Source organism: Equus quagga, chromosome 7 (genome assembly GCF_021613505.1).
Source record: "Equus quagga isolate Etosha38 chromosome 7, UCLA_HA_Equagga_1.0, whole genome shotgun sequence".
Lineage (NCBI taxonomy): Eukaryota > Metazoa > Chordata > Mammalia > Perissodactyla > Equidae > Equus > Equus quagga.
The window spans coordinates 43,243,262-43,254,568 of NC_060273.1; the positions used below are offsets into that span (position 1 = coordinate 43,243,262).

The 11,307-nt window shown below is 38.6% G+C and overlaps 1 pseudogene; it reads left to right on the forward strand.

The window, feature by feature from the left end:
- LOC124242588 (olfactory receptor 8K3-like) overlaps nucleotides 1-10,529 on the forward strand; it is a 67,649-nt pseudogene extending 57,120 nt beyond the window's left edge.
- The last annotated feature ends 778 nt before the right edge of the window (nucleotides 10,530-11,307 follow it).

An 11,307-nucleotide genomic window follows, 5' to 3' on the forward strand; every position in this document is an offset into this window, starting at 1 on the left:
AGTTTCCAGCACAGCCCTCTCATCAGGCCTGTGAAATTCTGACCCAGGGACATATTTCTTTCCACCCCAGCCTGATGTGCAGCCCACAGCAAAGTGACTGGGCACCCAACCTCTCCTACCACTGTCACCACCACTGCTGCTCATGGCCCCTGGGCTGAGCCAGGCTTGGCTGAGCATAGAGGAGCCCGCCTGCCCTCAGGCCACCCCTCCCATCACCACCATGACAGGGCAGGGAGCACTGGGCTGCCCTTCTCTGCCCTCCTCACCACTTTCCCATCCACACTGCCTTCCCCTCTGGGCCACTGCCACTACCAATAACTCTGAAGACACGCCCATTTCAATCAAACCAACAAGCACACACACAAAAGACAAACACACCCACACAAAGACAAACCTGACTCCTGTAGGTCAAAAACAAAAGGTAAAGTACAACAATCCCCTGGATCTTTCCCAAAAGAGGGGGTCTGCTTTCACACACTCAAAATGCAAGTGGAGATACAGAGACTGACAACTGGGAATGTTGTATTGACTCACCAAGCAAATGCAAAATCTACTCCTGCATGACAAAAACAGAAGGTGAAGTCCAAGAAAACCCTGGATCTCTCCCAAATGATAGACTCTCCTTTCCAATAAATCACTCACACAAAAAGCAAATGGAGAGATAGGGAATTCACGACTGCACATGTCATGGCAACTCAACTGACAACAGACTCACATATAAGACAAATACATACTCACACACAACGACCGAAGTCCAAAGTGTTTCTCCAGTCCAAGGGTGCATTGCACCTAGAGTGGCAGATACTGGCATGGAGGGAGGAGCAGGAGGGGACATCCCCCAGGCAAAGTCTTTCCCACAGCTCCTGGGAACCACCAACCACTGGAACCCTCACCAGGGCCGTCCAGCCATAGGCACAAGACTCCTGACTGGTTTGCCAAAATTGATAATGAACCTCTTAATCTCATTTGTGTGCCTGATGCACAGGAAGCCAACAGTGAGACATTGGTGCTTAGAAGTGGAGAAAGATTTATTTGAATTGTCAAAAAGAGTGGTGGGAGCCTGGGTTCCCTCAAACTAGCTCCCTAGGAACAGAAACAGGAGGGTTTTATGGAGCTAAGGGACTTGGCAGGAGGAGCTTTGGGGAAACAAATGAGTCATTCCCAATTAGTCCCTGGGCAATCTGACTTCCGGGCTTCCAGGGCTGCTGAGAGCTAGCCATTCAGTGATCACGACCTCTCCAAAGATATTCTCTTCCTTCTGCAAAACAAGCTCATAAATCCTCTGGAAAACAAGTTCACAAATCCTTGAGACCTCTCAGTCACCCCTCAAGTTAAACAGGAAAAATAGCAAATTGGTTTAATATCTATAGTACCCCTCAGGTACCTGCCTTCATTTCTCCTCCTTTTTCTCACCCCCAATCTCCAGGGAATTCCTTATTAAAATTCCCATAAGTGTCTGGGAAACATTCTGGAGATCCCAGGCTGGGACACACCCCAGGCTGCAGAAAGTGTGTCTGGTGCTCAGAAGAGAAGTTGCACTTGAGTCTAGGCTTTGACTCATCTGTGTAGAGGTACAAACTGAAGCTGTAAGAATTAATGGGCAAAGTAAGGAAGAGATGGAAGAGAGGACAGTGGTGAAGAGAACCTGAGGTTTGATTGTAGGTTAGTGGACCTCAAAATGCCTCTCCACAATACTTCATTTTTTTAATGAAAATTTTTTTAAAGATTGGCACCTGAGATAACATCTATGGCCAATCTTCTTATTGTTTTTTCTTCTTCTCCCCAAAGCCCTCCAGTACATAGTTGTATATTATAGTTTTATGTCCTTCCAGTTGTGCTATGTGAGACTCCACCTCAGCATGGCTTGGTGAGCAGTGCTAGGTTGGCACCCAGGATCTGAACTGGTGAAACCATGGGCCGCTGAAGCAGAGTGCAGGAACTTAACCACTCGGCCATGGGGTCAGACCCCCCAGTATCTCATTTTTTAAATCAAGAGTTGGTTTAGTTTTCCAGGCCAGCCCTCATGACATGACTTGATACCGACCCTGATATCAGTTTCCCCACATTAAACCCAGCATATATGGGGTTAAAACCAAAACACTCATTCCCTGCTTACTCTCTGTCTTCCTGGCTCCAGAATCCACTATCCTCCATGGAGACAGACACCGTCAAGGACAAGCACCTGGACTATCTCATCCCGCAAAGAGATACAGGCACTGTGCAAAAGTAAAATTCCTACTTTCTTCCACCACCCCTGGTGTCAGAGATTGGCTTGCTGGGCAATGGGTGAGCGAACTCACTTCAGGTTCGGTAACAGACTTACTATGGTGAATTTAAATCATACCTTGCTACTAAAACTATGATTAAAATATACTTTGTTGCCTTAGAATATAGTAAGTACATCAGTGACATTGGAAATTTTCTTTAATAAGATTTTTGATTTGTTTCACTTAGTGAAAAATTAACAGGAAGAGAAACAATGATGGGGAAGCCAGAGAGATTGAGTCCAGTCTGGGTTTCCAGAGGAGGCCAGCCCCAAATCAGGGGATGTGCAAGAAGGGCAAGGGAGACAGATGTCCATGGGGGCACCAGTCAATGGGGGAGTTTCAAGGTCAACTTTTCACTGATAACATCTTTAGACTTGTTAAATGTTAAATACATGTCCAAAACCTAGTTTCAGGGAATCTTTATTGATTATTGGGAAAATTGTAGCATAGCAAGAAGGTATAAAAACAATACATTGGGCCATATGTGTCAGCAACTGGCAGATGAGGAGATTTCTCTGTCAGAAATGAAACAGAAAAGAGAAAAGGGGAGTAAGTTAGTAAATTCAACTTACCTCTCAGATATAATTTTAAAACTAAGAATGTGTTCTCAAACACTCTAGATCAGACCAGGTCTCTGGAACCTACTATTATATCTCTCTTTTCTTTACCTTTATAGAAGACATCACAATTTGTGAACATTTTATTAATATTCACCTCTCTATTCAACCATAAACTCTAACATAGTGTTCCTGTTGCCTGATATAGGGCCCCATATATAATAAGTGTTAATATATATTTGATGAATAAAATAAAGAAGAAAGAGAATGAGAGAGGGGGCAAGGGAGGTGGACAAAAGGAAAGGGGAAAGGAGATCAGAGGGAAGAAGAGAGGTGAAAAGATAAAAGAAGAGAAAGAAAAAAGAAAAGAGAGAGGTGGAGTTAAGAACAAGCCAGTAGTGTACACAGGCTGGTCTACACAGTATGGAATGGAATCTCACTGGCTATTTGTGCCCTGGGGAGATGGAGGAAACTTGAGTACATTAAAAATCTAGGCTTTAGGGATTGGTAGGTGTCCTAGATTATTTTTTTGTTTAATTATTTTATTGAGGCCATATTGGCTTATAAAATTGTGTAAACTTCAAGTGTAAGCTATTATATATCAGTTTCTGTATAAACTGTGTCATGTTCACCACCAATAGTCTAGTTTTTATCCATCACCATGCATATGTGCCCCTTTGCCCCTTTTGCCCTCCCCCCCCCCACACACACACACCCTACCCCTCTGGTAACCACTAATCTGCTCCCATTACCCATGTTGTTGCAAATGGCATGGTTAAGAGTGATTGCTGTGCTCACCTGTGGCCACCCAGCTCGAGACAACAGACCTGCCACCCTGCTGTGTCCACCGAGACAGCAGAGCTACTACCTGCTGTGTCCATCAATCGCTGCGCTGACAGAGCAGTCTCATGACTATTGTAAAAAGGACATTTCAGTCACATGTGAAACATCCTGGGGGAGAATTAACTGTGCTTAAATCTACCAATTTAAAACTTAATCACATCTAAAAAATATCTTCACAATGTGGGGAATGGGAATTGGCCACCCTAAGATATGTCTCTTTGGCATGAGGATTATTTGGGACTGGTTACTTTTAATAAACTGCAGACAGGAAAGAAACTCTGAAAAGCAGAGTTTACTTACCCTTTGTTAAGAAACAATTACATTGTAAAGGAAATCTCCATCTGTAAATGTGTCTCCCTCTCTGTACCAGGAAGAAGGGGGGATGATCTTATCTCTAGAAACTCTTTTTTTTTTTTAAAGATTTTATTTTTTCCTTTTTCTCCCCAAAGCTCCCTGGTACATAGTTATATATTCTTCATTGTTCCTCCTTCTAGTTGTGGCATGTGGGGCATTGCCTCAGCATGGTTTGATGAGCAGTGCCATGTCCATGCCCAGGATTTGAACCAACGAAACACTGGGCTGGCTGCAGCGGAGCACGCGAACTTAACTACTTGGCCACGGGGCCAGCCCCTCTAGAAACTCTTAATCAATGCAGAAGGCAAGGACTTAAATCTGCATAATAATCTTTTGTTTACTGCACCTGTCTGGTAACCTCCTGTAACTGACTCTCCCCCACTCCCAACATCTTCCTTTGTCTTTAGCTGAAGATGATATTTAAGGTGGTGGCTTCAGCCATTTTGGTGAGTTGCTCAGCTTGCCTGAGCTTCTCCCATGTATACATGTTATAAAGCTTTGTTTAATTTTCTCCTGTTATTCTGTCTCATGTGAATCTAATTCATTCTCCAGCCAGAAGAACCCAGAGAGGGTAGAGGAAATATCTTCCTCCCCTACAACAGCAACGTCTATACCGATGTCTGATCAAACACCTAGGTACTAAGCCTAGCCACATGGACATAAAAATTAATCATCAAAATGGGGGGATAAAAAGAAAGTTAATCCAGAGTAAAAGGTAGGAATGTAATACACAAGCCAACAAATAAATCTAACTCACTTTAATCCAGAGTAAAAGGTAGGAATGTAATACAGAAGCCAACAAATAAATCTAACTCACTTGCTGGTAAATACAAATTGTTCTGGACTGTTAATAAACACAAATCCCCCCCCCCCACCCCCAACGCATTCTGTTAAGCTTTCAAATGTTTCAGGGACAATCAAAAAATTGCTGGGTATTTCCTCAGGGAGTCTAAGAGGATGAGTAAGAATCCAGAAATTGTTCTCACTATTCTATGCTATGAAGCACATGGGGAACCGAGACAGGGGTTTCATTACAGGTAAACACACTTTCTTGTGGGACCATATTTTACCAGTATTCAAATACTTTGGGTGACATTTGAAAGATAATGCTTTTATTCTATGACAAATCATAGCAAAATGAGGATTTCTGACTCACTTCTGTGTGCATTCTACTATTGACAATGCATGAGCAGAACAAGATCCCCTTTTCTTCAGATTAGTTGTTCAAATATTTTCAGAAATACTCTGAATATTTTAAATGACAATGCCATATTGCTTATGTAACATTTATGTTTATATAAATACTTAATCATATGAATAATAGAGGTGAAAACCAAGAGCAAATAAAGCCTAACTAAAGTCAAGAATTAAAAAAATATATATGGCAGAATTATGAAGCTGCAAGTATTCAGTTTCTAGTATGATCTCCTTTCAAATCCTGATCATTTAGTAACTCTGGAGTCTTCGTATTTCTTTCTCAAAAATACTGTAATAATTAATAAATACTTAATTCAATATATAAATGTGAATTTTTTCTGATATCTTGATGAGGAAACAAGGGAGTTTCCATGATGCAGTGAGATGTGAAAAGCAATTTTTGACAATAGGAGATTCTTTTAAACCCAGTTTGATGGTGATGGTACAATGTACAGCGTGTTCAGCTTCTGGTGGACTCTGAGAGACAGCACATACAATTTTCTCAAAGAGTATGGCATTAAAATATAGTAACCAGATAATCAACACAGGTAGTACACAATGACAAGAAATTGGCTTACCATGTAATTTTTTTTTTCTGTAGCTTTTCATTGCACCTAAACAAAATTTGTATTGGTTCTTATTCCATTCATTCAAAATATTTTTCCTAACAGTAGTTCAGTATTTCTGACACATGAAAGTGTGTACATGGGGACAGGACAGGATCACAGTCTTATAAGCAATGTTTTATGTGAAAAGTGTGGATTTCCTGTAAACACGTTTATAGTTTAATGTTTTACACATGTTATTTTTCTATTTGCTTTCTTGCAGCTCAGAGACTCCTGACCCTATTTTCCTTGCAATCATAATCACCTCCTTTTTTTCTTTCCCTTTTCTTTTCCTTCTTCCTTTCTTCCTTTCTTTCTTTCTCTTTCTTTCCTTCTTTTCTTTCTTTCTTTTTTCCTTCCTTCCTTTCTTTCTTTCTCTCTCCCTCTCTTTCCTGCCTTCCTTCCTTCCTTCTTTCTAAGGAAGTATTGATACAATTTTTTAACCACTTTTTTAAAAAAAATTTTCAGTGTACATCATTATGTTTTGACTTGAGTATAGACTGCATCATGTTCACCACAAATAGTCTAGTTTTATTTGTCACCACACACATGTGCCTGTTAACATCTTTCACCCTTCCCCTGCCCCTTCCCTTCTGGTAACCACCAATCTGTTCTCTGTATCTATGTGTTTGTTTTTGTTTATCTTATACATATAAGTTATTCATATGGTAATTGTCTTTGTCTGGCTTATTTCACTTAGCATACTATCCTCAAGATCTATCCATGTTGTTGCAAATGGCAAGATGTCATCTTTTTATGGCTGAATAGTATTCCATTGTAATTATACACCACATCTTTATCCGTTCATCCATTGATGGGCTTTTAGGTGCTATCAAGTCTTGGCTATTGTGAATAACACTGCAATGAACATAGGAGTGCATATATCTTTTTGAATTAGTGTTTTCATATTCTTTGGATAAATACCCAGATGTGGAATAGCTGGATCATATCATATTTCTATTTTTAATTTTTTGAGAAATTTTCACACTGATTTCCATAGTAGCTGAGCTGAATACATCCCCACCAGCAGTGCACAAAGGCTCCTTTTTCTCCACATTTTAACAGTTGTTATTTGTTTTCTTTTTAATAACAGCAATTCTGATGGGTGTGAGGTGATATCTCATTATAATTTGTTTTTTCGTAAAGATTTTCCCTGAGCTAACATCTGTTGCCAATATAATTTTTTTTCCTTCTTCCCCCCAAAGGCCCCCAGCACATAGTTGTATATTCTAGCTGTAGATCCTTCTAGTTCTGCTTCATGGGATGCCACCTCAGCACAGCTTGAAGAGTGATGCTAGGTCCACACCCAGGATCTGAACTGGCAAATCCCTGGGCCACCAAAGCAGAGAACACAAACTTCATCACTCAGCCACAGGGCTGGCCCCTCATTATAGTTTTGATTTGCATTTCTCTAATAATTAGTGATGTTGAACATGTTTTCACCATCATTGCCTGTTGGCAATCTGTATATCTTATTGGGAAAAATGTCTGTTCAGATCCTCTCCCATTTTTGATTAGATTATTTGTTTTATGGTTGTTGAGTTGTATGATTTATTTATATATTTTGGACATCAACCCCTTATTGGATATATGATTTACAAATATTTTCTCCAAGTTGATAGGTTGTCTTTTCATTTTTTTGATGGTTTCCTTTGCCATGCAGAAGATTTTGAGTTTGACATAGAGCCATTTACTTTTTCTTTTGTTTCCCTTGCTTGAGGAGACAAGATATTCAAAAAGATACTGCTAAGACCAATGTCAAAGAGCATACTGTCTATGACGTATTCTTTTACTTTAGCCTGCCCTCCTCATGCTATTCTGGTACTTTTTAAGGTAGTGGTTTATTAGGGATCTTCATACACATTTTTATTTCACTACACTTATGTCTGTCTGTGTTACATGCTATATCACAATATGGAGGAGTTCTTTATGGCCTTAATGTGCAGGTGGATTTAGCTATTCCTGAAATCTATATCCCTATATCTGTAATTATCTGTCTAATCTATCTATAAAATTGTCTATTTTATCTTGACAAAACGCTGCTGTGTAATATAGTAAGATTAAAATATTTTTTCTTTAAAATAGAGGATCCTTTTATCCCAAGAGGATTTTTATGAAACTCCATTATATAAAACCAATTTCAGTGGCCTCACTTTCTTCCAATTTGCTCAATTTCCTTATTCTCCCCAGATTCCTCCAAGACAATATATCCCTGATGTGTTACAGACAACTTAGTGTATGTCAGTTATAATGAAAATGAACCCGGGCAGGAGGAAATATTTTAGTTTTAGGTAAATTCTTATTAAATATTTTAAGTAAGGTAGAAATCAGTTATCCAAAAAAACAACACATTGATAGATTGATGGCCCAATTTTAGTCATGGAGTTGGGACACGGTGGGGTGAGGGGGCTGGGGAGAGTTACCTGGATAGCACACTACTTGATCTATTCATCACCATACCTCTGAGAAACAAGTTAAGACACAAAAAAAATTGTATGTACATATGTCAAGATAATCCATTTCAGACAACACATTGTCTCCACTTAAGAAATAATTATTCTTCAAGCAAAAATAGGAAGATTGGCAACAGATGTTAGCTCAGGGCCAATCTTCCTCACCAAAAATAAACAAATAAATACACACCAAAAAAACCCACTATGTAGTTGATATTTAAGGGATATTTCCAAGTGCCATAAATGCACTGAAACATTTAATTTTCATTTTTCTTTCCCAATTACCCCACAAAAAAGAGTTGATTTGGCTACTATGGAAAAAGAGGGCAAGATAATTTATGTCATTTGCTCAATATTCTCCTTTGCAAATACTGCAATTGTAGATGCAGCAGAGGCCCTATCCGCCAGTGTATATTTCCTGGGGTATTTCCCTGTATAAAGACAAATAATCTCTACTATGACCTTGTTAGAGTTTCCTGCTTACCCACCTCCATCCTGACTCAGTCAAGTGTGTTGTTTGTTTCATCCTGTACCACCTGTAGGCATACAGGTTCTCACAGGATTATGTTTTTCAATAGAAGGTTTTAAATGTTTAAAAGGATTATTGGAATTTGGATGTTAAAATTGTTATTGTGTAATTAATATATAATATATCATGTGATTGCAATTTGTTAAATGTAATTATGTAATCATCATTATATAAATGGGAAACAAAAGTTTAATAACTATCTGCACACCTAACACCTAAAGTTTTTACCATTTTTAAATTTTTTTCTTCTTAGAACTATCTATATCTATACCTATAATCTACACCTATATTATATCTATTTGTGTATCTATATCATCTATATCTATATCTATCTACATAAGTGTTTGCCAACATTGGTCCTATTGACATTTGGGGCTGGATAATTCTTTTTTGGGGGGACCCCAAATATAGTAGGATAATTAGCAGTATCACTGGACTCTAACCATAATATGCTATTAACACTCCTTCTCCAGTTGTAACAACCAAAATGCCTCAAAATTTTGTCAAACATTCTTTGAGGGGCAGATCTTACTCAACTGAAAATCACTGATCTATCTCTATCTCCAATCCTGTCTTTACAACTGCTTATCTTCCCCGCCGCCAGATATTTTTTATTGTTATGTGTGTTCTATTGTGGTAAGCGGGTTTATTTTAAAATATCCTGATTGGAAATTTGGGTTTATCTTATTTATGCTAAGTAGCTTTGTATACAAAACACTCCTAGATGGTACTACGTGAAAGCTATTGACTATGCTGATGTGTCTTTTCAGTATAGGTTTTCTGATAAACCTGGATGGAAAAACAATCTAACAGTGCAGGATGAACTCATTCTAATGGTAGTCACACATCTTCCTGAGTTGCAGGAGCCATTATTTGGGCTCTTCCTCATCATCTGCATAGTCTCAGTGGTGGGTATCTTGGTCATCGTCATCCTCACTAAAGTGGACTCCAGGCTACAAACACCCATGTACTTCTTCAAACACCTGGCTTTCACTGATCTTTGCTATTCCACAACTGTAGGCCTGAAAATGCTAGTAAGTTTTGGTGTAGATGAAGATACAATCTCCTATTATTTTTGCACCACACAGGGAGATTTCTACATTATGTTCATCATTAGCGAACGTTTTATCTATCAGCAATGCCTTATCACTGCCCTGCGGCCATCTGTAACCCTCTGCTCTACACGGTCATCAGGTCACAAAGGGCATGTCAGGTGCTGGTAGCAATCTTCTTTCTCTATAGCATGTTTGTTTCTCATCTAGTCACCATAAGGATTTTTAATTTGTCCTTCTGTGGCTACAATGTTGTCAATCATTTCTGCTGTGACTATATCCCCTTGTAATCTTTGCTTTGCTCAAATACACATAGAAGTTAATTGATAATTATGATTTTCTCAATTTTAAACTTGATTTTATCTCTTCTGATAGTTCTTGTGTCTTATCTGCTCATCCTTGTAGCCATTCTCAGGATGAACTCTGCAGAGGGCAGGCTTAAGTCTTTCTCCACTTGTGGATCCCACCTGAAAGTGGTCACATTGTTCTATGGAACTTTGATATTTATGTATGTGCAGCTCAAGTCCACTCATTCCTTTGACACTGATAGTTTTTATAGTTTACATTCTTGTTACCTCAATGTTAAATCACTTAATCGATAGTGTGAGAAACAAAGATGTAAAACATGCTATAGGCAGGATATGGAAAAAATTGTGCAATATCTTTTCTTAAGTTCATTGTACTATGTGGTTCCTATGAATTAGGTTATTAATGTTAAACATTGCTATATATTCCTTCAGAGGAAAAAGCAGGGATAAATGAGTTTGATATGTATTTAGAGATTGAATTCTATGTACCAGTCATACTTCTAAGTAATCTAAATATATTAGTGAACAAAACAATAAATATAATTTCCTTCCTTGAGGAGAAGAGATGAATTATAAACATAATAATTAAGAAAGTTTTCAGTACAGTAGAATGGGTTGGGGGACTATAGACCATAAGAGCAGATAAGGAGAGTGGGTATGCTGTGTGGGAGTAAGAAAGAATAGTAGGTACATAAGGGAAGTTCAGATCACTCTGGTGCTGTTCTCAACCTTCAGAACAAACTTTCCAGTGTCTATGTATTTGTGTGTATGTATGTGTGTTTTTCTCTGAGCATATTCCTTCTGTTAAGCCTTCATGCACACTTGATTTTAGTTTTAAAGATGCTCAGTGCACTGCATTAATTTTAAAGTAATCAGTCATCTAAATTTGCTCAAAAGTCTCCATTCCACATGGGGATCTTTGTGTCCTGATCTTTTCTCATCAGTGCCATTACTTCCACATAGGAGCCCTAGAGAGTTTATTAACTTAACATAGTTGGCATTCCAGCAATCCAGAAGATCTTCATGTATCTAATTTTGTCTAAACTCATCTATTTTTCTATAGCAGTGGATATATCAATTAAGTGAAGTTTCTTGTGGTCTGTCATAGAAGCATCCAGGTTTTTACTTTTATTTTTCCTACC